The sequence below is a fragment of the Triticum dicoccoides genome, chromosome 6B, assembly GCF_002162155.2.
Source record: "Triticum dicoccoides isolate Atlit2015 ecotype Zavitan chromosome 6B, WEW_v2.0, whole genome shotgun sequence".
In the NCBI taxonomy this organism is placed as follows: domain Eukaryota; kingdom Viridiplantae; phylum Streptophyta; class Magnoliopsida; order Poales; family Poaceae; genus Triticum; species Triticum dicoccoides.
In genome coordinates, this window is record NC_041391.1 from 298054619 (window position 1) to 298068961 (window position 14343).

Genomic DNA, 14343 nt, shown 5'->3' on the forward strand with positions numbered 1-14343 from the left:
ATGAGAATTACCATGTAATCGAGTTAGTTTTGTTAGGGTTTGATCCCTAGTATCCACTATGTTCTAAGATTGATGTTGCTATGACTTTGCTATGCTTAATGCTTGTCACTAGGGCCCGAGTGCCATGATTTCAGATCTAAACCTATTATGTTTGCATGAATATATTTGTGTTCTTGATCCTATCTTGAAAGTAGTAGTCACCTACTACGTGTTATGATCCGGCAACTCCGGAGTGACAATAGTTGGGACACTTCCCGGTGATGACCATAGTTTCAGGAGTTCATGTATTCACTAAGTGTTAATGCTTTGTTCTGGTACTCTATTAAAAGGAGGCCTTAATATCGCTTAGTTTCCAATAGGACCCCGCTGCCACGGGAGGGTAGGACAAAAGATGTCATGCAAGTTCTTTTCCATAAGCACATATGACTATATTAGGATACATGCCTACATTACATTGATGAATTGGAGCTATTTTCATGTCACCCTAGGTTATAACTGTTGCATGATGAATGCCATCCGACATAATTATCCATCATTGATCCATTGTCTACGAGTTCATTTTGTAATGATCTTTGCTAAGTTACTTTTCCGTTGCCACTGTTACGATTGCTACAAAACTGCTACTGTTACTTTTGCCACTGTTACCGTTACTTCCATACTTCTTTGCTACTAAATACTTTGCTGCAGATTTTAAGTCTTTCAGGTGTGGTTGAATTGACAACTCAGCTTCTAATACTTCAGAATATTCTTTGGCTCCCCTTGTGTCGAATCATTAAATTTGGGTTGAATACTCTACCCTCAAAAACTGTTGCGATCCCCTATACTTGTGGGTTATCAAGAACTTTTTCTGGCGTTGTTACCCTGGAGCATAGCTCTATTCTCTGAGTCACTTGGGATTCATATCTGTTGATCACCATGAGGAATCTGAAAGACAACAAAACTAAGATCTATTCCTCAACTACGAGGGGAGGTAAGGAACTGCCATCCAGCTCTGCACTTGATTCACCTTCTATTTTGAGTAAGATTGCGGCACCTACACCTGCTATTGATTCTGATATGTTGCATGTTATCGATGATGCCACTTCTACTATGAATGATGCTTATGATGATACTACTTGTTTTCTTGATAATACTATGCCACTAGGTGAATTTCTTGATGAACAACTTGCTAGGGGTTAGAGAGAATGAAATTATTAAAACTGATGATATTATTGAAACTGAAGATTTTGATTCTCCCCCTAGATATGAATTGCCTTTTGTACCTGAGGGTTATATTATGGACGAGGAAACTGCTAGAGACTTTCGTGCTTGTAATGATAGAGATGATCTTAAGAAACTGTTAGTTAAGTTGAAAGAAAAGTCTTTGAATGCTAGAATGCAATATGACCCTATGTTTGCTACTTCACCTATCTTTGACACCGATAAGGATTATGAATTCTCTGTCAATCCTAAGTTAATTACTTTGGTTGAATCCGATCCTTTCTATGGTTATGAATCTGAAACTGTTGTGGCACATCTTACTAAATTGAATGATATAGCCACCCTATTTGCTAATGAGGAAAAAATTCACTATTACTATATTCTTAAATTATTTCCTTTTTCATTAAAGGGTGATGCTAAGTCATGGTTTAATTCTCTTGCTCCTAGTTGTGTGCGTAGTCCCCAGAATATGATTTATGACTTCTCTGCAAAATATTTTCCTGCTCATAAGAAACAAGCTGCTTTAAAGGAAATTTTTAACTTTGTGCAAATTTAAGAAGAGAGTCTCCCACAAGCTTGGGGGAGGCATCTCCAATTACTTAATGCTTTGCCCGATCATCCTCTCAAGAAAAATGAAATACTTGATATCTTTTATAATGGACTAACCGATTCTTCCAGAGACCACTTGGATAGTTATGCTGGTTGTGTTTTCAGGGAAAGAACTGTTAAACAAGCTGAATTGCTATTGAATAATATATTGGGTAATGATAATGATTGGACACTTCCTGAACCAACTCCTAAGAAAACTCCGAAGAAGAGAGGTATTCTATTTCTCAGTCCTGAAGATATGCAAGAAGCAAAGAAATCTATGAAAGAAAAAGGTATTAAAGCTGAAGATGTTAAGAATCTACCGCCTATTGAAGAAATACATGGTCTTGATAACATGACACAGGTAGTAGAGGTGAACTCTCTTTATAGATTTGATAAAGGTGATATTCCTCATAATAAGTCTGCTAGTCAATGCTTTGATGAGTCTAATAAATTTATTGTTAAACAAGAAAACTTTAATGCTTATGTTAGTAGGCAATTGAAACGTAATGCTTACATGCTTGACCACTTGGGTGATTATATGAGTAGAATTGCAAATGATCTTAAGATTATTCGTAAACATGTTTCCATGGTTACAACTCAAGTAGAACAAGTACTTAAGGCACAAGATGATTTGCTTAATGAGTTAAATAATAAGAACAATGATAATGTTGTTAGGGTTATGACTAGAGGTGGTAAAATGACCCTGGAACCTTTGTATCCTAAGGGCCATCCTAAGAGAGTTGAGCAAGATTCTAAGAGAATTAATACTGATGCACCTAGTCCTTCTAATAAAAAGAAATAGAAAACTGATAGGACTGTGCATGCTTCTAGTGAACCTGTTATAGACACACCTGAGAATCCCAATGATATTTCTATTTATGATGCTGAGACACAATCTGGTGATGAACATGAACCTAGTGATAATGTTAATGATGATGTTCATGTTAATGCTTGACCTAGTAATGATAATGATGTAGAGATTGAACCTGTTGTTGATCTTGATAACCCACAATCAAAGAATCAACATTATGATAAGAGAGACTTCGTTGCTAGGAAGCATGGTAAAGAAAGAGAACCATGGGTTCAGAAACCCATGCCCTTTCCTCCTAAACCATCCAATAAAAAGGAAGATGAGGATTTTGAGTGCTTTGCTGAAATGATTAGACCTATCTTTTTGCGTATGCATTTGACTGATATGTTGAAAATGCCTCCTTATGCTATGTATATGAAAGATATTGTTACAAATAAAAGAAAGATGCCAGAAGCTGAAATTTCCACCATCCTTGCTAATTATACTTTTAAGGGTGGAATGCTAAAGAAAGTAGGAGGTCCAGGGGTACCAACTATACCATGCTCCAATAAAAGAAACTATGTTAAAGCTACTTTATTTGATCTTGGAGCCGGTGTTAGTGTTAGGCCTTTCTCTTTGTATTGTAGACTTGAATTAAATAAGTTGACATCTACTGAAATTTCTTTGCAAATGTCTGATAAATTAACTACTATACCCATCGGTATTTGTGAGGATGTGCCTGTTGTGGTTGTAAATGTTACTATCTTAATGGACTTTGTTATACTTGATATTCCCGAGGACGACAGTATGTCGATCATCCTTGGTAGACCTTTTTTGAATATTGCAGGGGCTATTATTGATTGCAACAAAGGCAATGTCACTTTTCATGTTAATGGTAATGAGCATACAGTACACTTTCTGAAGAAACAACCTCAAGTTCATAGTATCAATTCTATTGGAAAATTTTCAACTATTACTATTGGAGGTTTTGAATTCCCTCTTCCTACTGTCAAAAAGAAATATGATATTCTTGTTGTTGGGGACATGCATATCCCCGTTGAGGTAACCTAGTGTTATTCGAAAATTCTTCGGTATCATGTCATTCGGAAGAAGTTTGTTAATAAGACTTGATCAACCTTGTTAGTGGATTCCTTTTGATGAGCATGAAATGGATGAATTTAGAAAGCACAACTTTCTGTTCCTACTTTTTACTTCCTGTTATTTAGATTAAATAAAGCAAAATAGTATTTTCTATCTGTTTTCTGAATTATCCGTGCAATAAAAAATGTCCCGAAAATAAAAGTTCTCCAAATGCCCTAAAAATTTAGTATGATTTTTTATAGAATATTTGAGAATTTCTGGCACTTGGAACACACCACGGGGCTTCACCAGTGGGCCACAAGGGTGGAGGGCATGCACCCTGTCTTGTGGGTCCCATGTGGGTCCCCTTCACTTATTCCAGCGCCCATCCACTTCGTCTTCCTCTAGAAAAAATCATCCTGTAGCTCAAACCCGTGTTCTTGCTCATTTAGCTGCCATTTTCGATCTCCTTGTTCAAAGCTCCATTCACAAAACTGCTTTGTGGGATTGTTCTTCGGTATGTGACTCCTCCAATGGTCCAATTAGTTTTTGTTCTAGTGCTTTATTTATTGCAAATTTTTGCTGCTGTGGTGACCTTGTTCTTGAGCTTGCATGTCAAACTTATATGGTCCAAAGTAGTTTTGATGCATGATATAGCCTCTAGACACTTGTAGGAGTAGTTGCTACCAATTTTGTTGAGTTTGGTTGACTTTTATTTTGAGTCACTAAAAATTTCAGAATTTTTCAGAGGAAGAAAAATGTCTAGGAAAATGTACCAAGGTGGTTCTTCGAGGAAGCAAGCACTGAGGCTCGCGATATGTGAGCCGGACCTTGAACCACCAAGGGAAGCTCAAGTGCGGCCATGTGAATGGCCGTCGGATGAATTAATGGTTCATACAGGTTTCAAGGATGAGTTTGATGCATACATATGAAATGCCGGCCTTGAGGATTTCGTGTCAGATAAGTGCCAACAATATTATTACCTCACCGATTCCTTTGTACGGAGGTTTGAATTTTCATCTAAGCGCAATACCCATACTGTTTTATTTGATCTTTATGATGAATCATATACCATGGACCTTGAAGACTTTAATACTCCATGCAAAATTCCATAGTGGGGCGTCCTTTGTGAACCTCATAAGACTGAGTATAATGATTTCCTTGCTAGGATCACTGTGGGAGAAACTAGAAATATCACACAAGCTACCATAGGGAGCATTCACTTTTGTGTCACACATTATTTTGCTCTCTTTATAGGTAGATGCATTAATGGTAAGCATGAGCATTGTTACCTTTCCGTTCCAGATCTTAGTGTCCTCAAGTGTGCGGTGTTAGGTGATAAGTGATATAACTTGGGGGCCATTATTGCGAGGAGGTTACATCTTAATGCTAAAGATGGAGATTTATTTGGTGGGGTTTATGCAACACGTTTAGCTAATTATCTTGGCGTACCCATAAGAGGGAATGACATTGAGTTACCACCTACTTTTCTAGAATATAATGCTATGCTACGCTACCAGTTTCTTGAGAGGAACAAACAGTTCATCCAGTACCGACTAATCTTTGATAGACGACGTCATGTCCATATTACCCTTCCTGCTCCTTCCTTCTTTAACTTCCAGGTAAATGGGATATATTTTATAACCAGAGAGGAGGAAAACGAGTATGAGAGAGCAGCGGAGGCCACTCGCCTCCAAGAAGCAGCTCGCCCAGCAGTAGCTGCAGCAGCACAATACAACCCCAACTATGATTTTGGATATCACCCAGGCCAGTGGTGGCCTTAGACCAACTTAGGCCAAAATCCTAAGCTTGGGGGAGTACGTATTTCTCACTGACATTACATTCATGTTCACACGCTCATTCTAGTTACTGGTGTTCATACATTTTCATTGTATTATCCATGTTAGTTTATTTCTTTTTCTTGCTTTCTTCTTGTATGTTTGAAAAACCTTAAGAAAAACAAAAAAAACAAAAAAAAATAGTTGTAGCTTAGTTTACTTTCCATGTTCACTTAGTAATAGTATTAAAAGAAAACAAAAAAAGATTTCTCATTCTTCTATTGCTTGTTGGGAGCTTTCCCATGTATATAGTTTTTCTCGTTCTTGTTTACTTTCTTCAGAAAAACAAAAACTCAAAAAACATTTCAGTGTGTTTCTTTGAAATTCTTTTATTTTCTTTGGGGGTCGAGAGGAGAAGACCACGATGAAAATGTTGAGTGGCTCTCATTTGTATTATTGTTGACCTAATGAAGAGCCCATATTACCTTGTCTTCTCCTTTGAATAAATGTTGCCGATTCTAGCTTAGTCCAATGGACGTGCATTATTAATATTATCCACACCATTCGGTCGTGCAAGTGAAAGGCAATAATGATGATATATGATGAAATGATTGAGATGAAGAAAAGCTGGTATGAACTCGACCTATCTTGTTTTTGTAAATATGGATAGTTCATCGTTCTTGATTCAACCCATTGTGAATGAAACATGTTTGCAATCACAACTAGAGATTATAGTTACTTATGCCATGCTTAATTAGCTAGGAGTTAAAAATGGTTTACCTTGCATGCCAACATGCTTTTAAAATGGTTGTGATGTAGTATGATTGGATGATATCCTCCTTTGAATGATTCGAGTGGCTTGACACGACACATGTTCACACATGTAGTTGAAACAAAACCAACATAGCCTCCACGATATTTATGTTCATGGTGATTTATATCCTACTCATGATTGCACTCAATTTTGGTTAATCTCAATGCATGTTTTTGACTATTGTCGCTCTCTAGTTGGTCGCTCCCCAGTCTTTTCTAGCCTTCACTTGTACTAAGCGGGAATACTGCTTGTGCATCCACTTCCATAAACCTAAAGTTGTTCCATATGAGTTCACCATACCTACCTATATGCGGTATTTACCTGCCGTTCAAAGTTAATTTGCATGTGCCAAAATCTAAAACTTCAAATGATAATCTGTTTTGTATGCCCGGATCACTCATGTGGTGCATGGGGGCTGTCAGTATCTTCCATGCTTGGTGGTTATTCTCACGATGAGTCGACTCCGCTCATCATTCACAAGAAAATGGCTGGTAACCGGGATGCCCAGTCCCATGCTCAAATCAAATCAAAATATAATTGCAAACAAAACTCCCCCATGATTGTTGTTAGTTGGACGGTACCCGTTGTTTCGACCAGCCATGGAATGTGCTTGTTGGTGGTGGGGGAGTATAAACTTTACCATTCTGTTTGGGAACCGCCTATAATGTATCCAGTATGGAAGATACCGAGATCTCTTGGTTGTTATGTTGACAATGAAAGCATACCGCTCAAAATAATATTTATCTCTATTTCAAAAACTCAATCTCTGGCACCTCTGCAAATCCCTGCTTCCCTCTGCAAAGGGCCTACCTATTTACTTTTATGTTGAGTCATCATCCTCTTATAAAAAGCACCAGTTAGAGAGCACCACTGTCATTTGTATGCTTTGCTATTAATTTATATTGAGTATGACTGTGACTGGATCTCTTTTACCATGAATTACAATGTCTAGTCAGTCCTTCAGGGGTGCTCTGCATTTATATTTTGCGGTCTGAGAAAGGGCTAGCGAGATACCATCTTGTTATATCATATCATGATTGTTTTGAGAAAGTGTTGTCATTCGAGATTTATTATTATTGCTTGCTAGTTGATTATGCCATTGATAAGAGTAAATGTGAGATCTAAATGTTATTGTGATTATGGTTAGTTCATAATCTTTGCTGAAAACTTGATTGCTGGCTTTGCATATTTGCAACAAGAAGATCAAACAGAGTTTGTAAAAGTTTTTCTTTATGACTTTTAGTTTATCAACTGAACTGCTTGAGGACAAGCAATGGGTTAAGCTTGGGGGAGTTGATACGTCTCCATCATATCTACTTTTCCAAACTCTTTTGCCCTTGTTTTGGACTCTAATTTGCATGATTTGAATGGAACTAACCCGGATTGACGTTGTTTTTAGCAGAATTGCCATGGTGTTATTTTTTGTGCGGAAATGAAAGTTCTCGGAATGACATGAAACTTCACGGAGTTTATATTTGGAATAAATAAAAAATGTTGGCAAAAGAATCAACTAGAGCGGACCCACACCCTGTCCACAGGGGTGGAGGGCGCGTCCACCCCCTAGGGCGCACCCTTTGGTCGTGTGGGTCCCATGAAACTCCACCGACCTCAACTCCAACTCCATATATTCACGTTCGGGGAGAAAAAATTCAGAGAGAAGTATTCATCGCATTTTATGATACGGAGCCGCCGCCGCCTCCTGTTCTTCGTCGGGAGGGCAGATCTGGAGTTCGTTTTGGGCTCCGGAGAGGGGAAATCGTCGCTGTCGTCATCATCAACCATCCTCCACCACCAATTTCATGATGCTCACCGCCGTGCGTGAGTAATCCCATCGTAGGCTTGCTGGACGGTGATGGGTTGGATGAGATTTCTCATGTAATCGAGTTAGTCATGTTAGGGTTTGATCCCTAGTATCCACTATGTTCTAAGATTGATGTTGCTATGACTTTGCTATCCTTAATGCTTGTCACTAGGGCCCAAGTGCCATGATTTCAGATCTGAACCTATTATGTTTTCATGAATAAATTTGTGTTCTTGATCCTATCTTGCAAGTAATAGTCACCTACTATGTGTTATGATCCGGCAACACCGGAGTGACATTAGTCGGGACACTTCCCAGTGATGACCGTAGTTTGAGGAGTTCATGTATTCACTAAGTGTTAATGCTTTGGTCCAGTACTCTATTAAAAGGTGGCCTTAATATCCCTTAGTTTCCAATAGGACCCCGCTTCCACGGGAGGGTAGGACAAAAGATGTCATGCAAGTTCTTTTCCATAAGCACGTATGACTATATTCGGATACATGCCTACATTATATTGATGAATTGGAGCTAGTTCTGTGTCACCCTAGGTTATAACTATTGCATGATGAATGTCATCCGACATAATTATCCATCATTGATCCATTGCCTACGAGTTTGTTTCATATTGATCTTTTGCTAAGTTACTTTTCTGTTGCCACTCTTACGATTGCTACAAAACTGCTACTGTTACTTTTGCCACCATTACCGTTACTTCCATACTACTTTGCTACTAAGTACTTTGCTGCAAATATTAAGTCTTTCATGTGTGGTTTAATTGACAACTTAGCTGCTAATGCTTGAGAATGTTCTTTAGCTCCCCTTGTATCGAATCAATAAATTTGGGTTGAATACTCTACCCTCGAAAACTGTTGTGATCCCCTATACTTGTGGGTTATCAGGCATCACAGCCAGGCACAAGAGGAGGGAGCAGGCAATCCCACCGACACTGGTTTAGGCGGCTGGAGTACGAAGATCAGAGATTGAAGAAGCACGTCGGCCATTGAATGGACATCCAACAGTCACTGCTGCTAGAATCGTGTGTTGAATATAAGTTGACAAAGCCTTGCGTAAAAAAGTAAGCCTCAAAATCTATGGCGTGTACAACCCATTTGCTATCATTTTTATAATTTACAGCCCATTTGCTAATTCATATGGAATTTATTGCAGCCCATTTTCCATTTTTAGAATTGCTGCCCATTTTCTGGTTAGTACCAGGGTTAAAAAGTTTGAACTAAAAAATATGCGAAATTTTAAAAATTAGTAGCCATACTAAAACACATTTTAAAATAAAGTAATACTATGTTATGTTAAAATCCAATGAAATATAAAATATCAGTGAAAAACAAAAAAATAGAAACTAATTGCCCATTTGGTATTATTTTTTTAGAATTTGCAACCCCTTTCATATTACTTTCAGATTTATTGCCCATACTCTCTAGCCAGACCGGAATGCATCCCTCCTCGTCTTGAAAGATTTGTAGCCTAGTAAGTCGGAGACAACACCTAGCTTGGGTATTCTTAACAATAAATAGTGGGCTACCGATTTTCCCAAAGAAAAAACTGTTGGGCTGGTCATGTTGTTAGACTGGCCACAAAGATCGCACAACCCAGTTTATAGCCTGCTCCTTTGAACAAACCCTAAAAAAAGCGTTGAACAATTTTGTCGTTCATTGACTATACATTGAAAATGATGTGGGTCCCAGATATCAGCAGGGTAGATTTGAGTAAAAAAATTGAGGGGTGCAACTGAGTAGTAAAGAGGCGCTTGCTTGTGTTCGAGAGTGGACCTGGTGGGTCCGTACTGTTATACTCACAACTACAGTCCTCTCCTGATTCACTATGTTGACTGGGTCGGACGACGGCGAGGCCTCGGACGGGAATGAACAGGAGCCGGGCAACATGCGACAATATGGCCATAGGCAGAGGGGAGTACGAGGGTTCACTGGTTCTGGTGCAGGGTAGGCTGCCATCGCCGGAGAAGAATAGGATGTCAGGGGAGTAAAGGGATGGCCTGGCCAGCATTTCACAATACAACATGGCGGTGATGCATGCACGGCAGCGCAACCAGCCGTAGCAGGCGGAACAAGTGCTCTTGCCGGCGCAGGTTTGGTTTTGGCGGCTGGACCGGTCAGACCCAAAAACTCATTATGCCAGACCCAAAAACTCATTATGCTGGATTATAAGAATTAATTTTATATGGCTAAAACTTATTGTAAAATGCCAACTTCTGCCACAAATGAGCTTGGAAAGCATCCTTGCAAAGAATAATTGAACGGAGTTGTTGCAAAATCAACAACGAAAAGCACAAGCTTGTTGTGGGCTTATGGCAAACATCTCAAAATGATGAGGTGACAACCGGCCACTAATGGAAACCATTGATTTGATTGAGAGCACCAAAGAGATGAAAAACTTCTTCACCTAGATGAGAAGGAGAAAATTGGATCATTGATAAGCACCACAAATAGTTACATTCCTTAGGGAAGGCTGTAGGTGAGATATAACCCAATATAACTCCAACAAAAGATTGATTTGTTGAAAAGATCTCTTGAACGAACAGAAAATGATGGATTTAAATATGTCAGTCTTGAAAACTTATGAATCCTGAAACACGAAGGAAAATTATCAAGAATGACATAACACTGCCTCAAAAGATAAGGTAGGAAGAATTGCACTTCGGATGCAAGATGAAGAATGCTTGAACACCTCAAAACAAAACATGTGTTGAGCACCATGTTTAAATTTGAGTATAGCTTTGCGGTTCATAACTTCGAGAGAAATCTTGAAGAACAACTTGAAGAATGAAAGGAATCCTTGACGAACCACCATGTAGGGCCTCCATGGAGAACTCCAGTAATAAAAGGATGATAGAAATAAAGAGAGGTTGAAAACACAAGGTGAAGCCTTGCAATGATTTAGATGGAGCATCGCGACGATATAATCGAGAAAACTTGGAACTCCGGAAAAGGAAAAAAAAGATGAAGCATCTCAAACCAAGAAATGTGACATGATGAACAACTCTAGAAAGAAGAAACTAGATCACTTGGATGATACAATAATAAGAATTACGTTATGCGTATCCTTCACCAATTTAAATTGATGACAAGCAACAGATTTGGCATACTACTTATTCTTCTTGAGGGATTGAAAAGAGATATAGTGCCAACTTGAAGAAGTTATTGATGGGACCACCGGTGGGATTGGAAACAATGAATGAAATGATACGGTAGCAAAGGAAGAGGAATCTTGAATGAACCACCGTAAGAATTGAAAATGAAAGTAGCAAAGGCACAATTCACCGGGAAGAATTGGAAAACAAATGAAGATACTTGAGGGGATTTAGATACATGAGAACGAAGAGGCCATGAACTGACTAGAGGTTATTTGAATGCTGCACCGGTAAGATTTGGACAACAATAGCTACACGCTGAGAATGAAGAATTATGACATGATGGCCTTCGGAGGAAAGAAATGGAAACAACTCATGAAATGCTCCGGATGGTAAGAAAAGAATTCCCACAACTAAAAACAATTATGAGAGGATGGCATCAAACTTGAACCATGAATCTTTGGAAGAATGGGTAAGGATTTGGGGAAAAACTCTTCTTCGGTCTTCTAATCTGAGAATGACGACAAGAAACACCACCATGAATTGTTGAGGCACTCCGGAATGAAGAATAGAAAGGTTGAACCAACAATGAAAAGAATTTGAATGCGATCTTGGAGAAGGACATTTGACTGATGATAATTCATTCTTACGTCAACTTTGAAAAAGAATTACAGAATAGCTCCGGAAAAAATTAGAAGAGTCAGGTAAATCCTGGGAAATGACCTGTGGGTTAGGGCCCACTCAAAAGAAACACCATTGAAATAATTTTGAAGAGAGATTGCACCAGTTGAATTAAATGACTTGAATGAGATAATAATCTCCAAATAGCTTGAACGGATTAAGAATGGAAACATGAATCTTCTGAGATATCTTTAGCACTCCGGATACGAGTAGAGAGAGGTGAACGATTATGAGATGCACCGGCATGAGAAAGCATTAGAAACGAGGAAAGGAATATGATGAATATCGAAAGCTTGAATTGGATCCACCAGAGAAGAAAAAACAATGAAGGATGATGAAGTTGAAACTGTTGAGCATCTTCATGGGAAATAACCGGATAAGAACATTGAAAGAAAGAATGAAGAGACTTCCCACAAATAAAAGGATACATGATTAAGAAATCTGAGTCCTTGAAGAAAAAGGATGGGAGGGCGGGAAAACAAAGGCAACTTGGGGACAGATGAAACGGATACCATTGAGAAAACTTAGAATTGATCTCACAAATGTTGAAATGATCGGATCCACTTGAAGAGAAGCACACCAGTTGGAAAGAATTGACATGACAATCTCGATGATCAAAAGGATTAGTACTCCCATAGAAATATGAGAACACCGCTTGAAAGGTATGGAATCAACACTTGACATTGAAGCAACTCAAATACCACAACTCAAAACAAAACAAAGGATTGGCTTGCAGAAATAAGCCGAAACAAATACATATGATAGAGATTTACCCAATCCCATATCAGGCACCTGTCGGAAAGATATTCTAGGAGCTACTTGAATTCCCACCTATAAACTCCTGAAACTTTCTGGTTATGCAATCTGGTGTTGGGGATACAGGGGAAGCAATATATCTCACCCAAACTAACAATCCCTACATCCAGTTGTATCCATCCGTCAACACATGACCAAGAAAACTCCGGAAATCGTGTACCTCAACCTTGGAAAAGCATCCGTTATACGAGCTATGGCAATACTCCCAAACTCCCCAATACTGGGTGGCGTCGAGGTTATCTCACCAACAACTGCATAAAAGAGATTATCGATGTCGGCAAAACTCAGGTATTCTAGAACTGCAACGATAAAATTGTGACGACAACACCTCGGAGCTCAACTCCCTGGGACACTACCACAACCCTTAAATGTCAGGAGGCATCAAGAACAATGTTCTCGTCACAAGAATATCGGAACGATCCCAATATACCCGCGTGATCCTCAAAAAAAGTTTGTGAAAAATTAAGGAGAGGAAAGACAAAACATCTACGTCGAGAGTCCTCACCAGAGCGACGAAGGGGGCTGAGGAGTAAAAATAATCCTACTCTCCGATATATATAATCCTAAGACTCAAAATAGTTTTTTTCTAGACTCCACAGTGGCCAACAATCAAGGGGGCTCCTATGGTCGGTAGAGGCTCTGATACCAACTTGTCACGCCCAATATGCGATACTATCCTAAAGAGACTCGAAGGTCCCACCAAGGATAGAACCGCATATTGATACACTTTTGCAAGGTGGATATCATTACATCAACATTACATAATAGATGGGGATACATACAAAAGGCATACGATGCCACACGAATACAACATCATCTTACATAAGAGCACCATCCGACTACGGATGAAACACAAACAGAAACTCAAACGACATCCACCCTGCTAGCCCAGGCTGCCGACCTGGAACCTATCCCCTGATCGAAGAAGAAGCAGAATAAGAACTCCAAAACAAGTAAACATCGCTCTCGCGTCATGATCATCGCTTTACCTGTACATGCAGCTGTTGTTGTAGTAATCTGTGAGCCACGAGGACTCAACAATCCCATTACCATGGGTATCAAGACTAGCAAAGCTTAATGGGTAAGGAAGGACCAAAGTGGTGAGGTTGCAGCAGCGACTAAGCAAGTGTGGTGGCTAACATACGCAAATAAGAGCGAGAAGAGAAGCAACCGAAACGGTCGTGAAGCTAGTAATGATCAAGAGTGATCCTGAAACTACTTACGTCAAACATAACCCAAAACAGTGTTCACTTCCCGGACTTCGTGAAAAGAGACCATCACGGCTACACACACGGTTGACGCGTTTAATTTGAATCTGGTGTCAAGTTATCTACAACCGGACATTAACAAATTCCCATCTTCCACTTAACCACGGGCACGGCTCTCAAAAGTTTATACCCTGCAGGGGTATCCCAACTTAGCCCATCACAAGCTCTCATGGTCAACGAAGGATATTCCTTCACCCAGGAAGATCCGATCAGTCTCGGAATCCCGGTTTACAAGACATTTTGACAATGGTAAAACAAGACCAGCAAAGCCGCCCGATGTGCGGACAATCCCGATAGGAGCTGCACATATCTTGTTCTCAGGGCAACACCGGATAAGTCAAGCTACGAGTAAAACCAGCCCTCAAGTTTCCCCGAGGTGGCCCCGCAGGCTGCTCGGTTCGGACCAGCACTTAGAGAA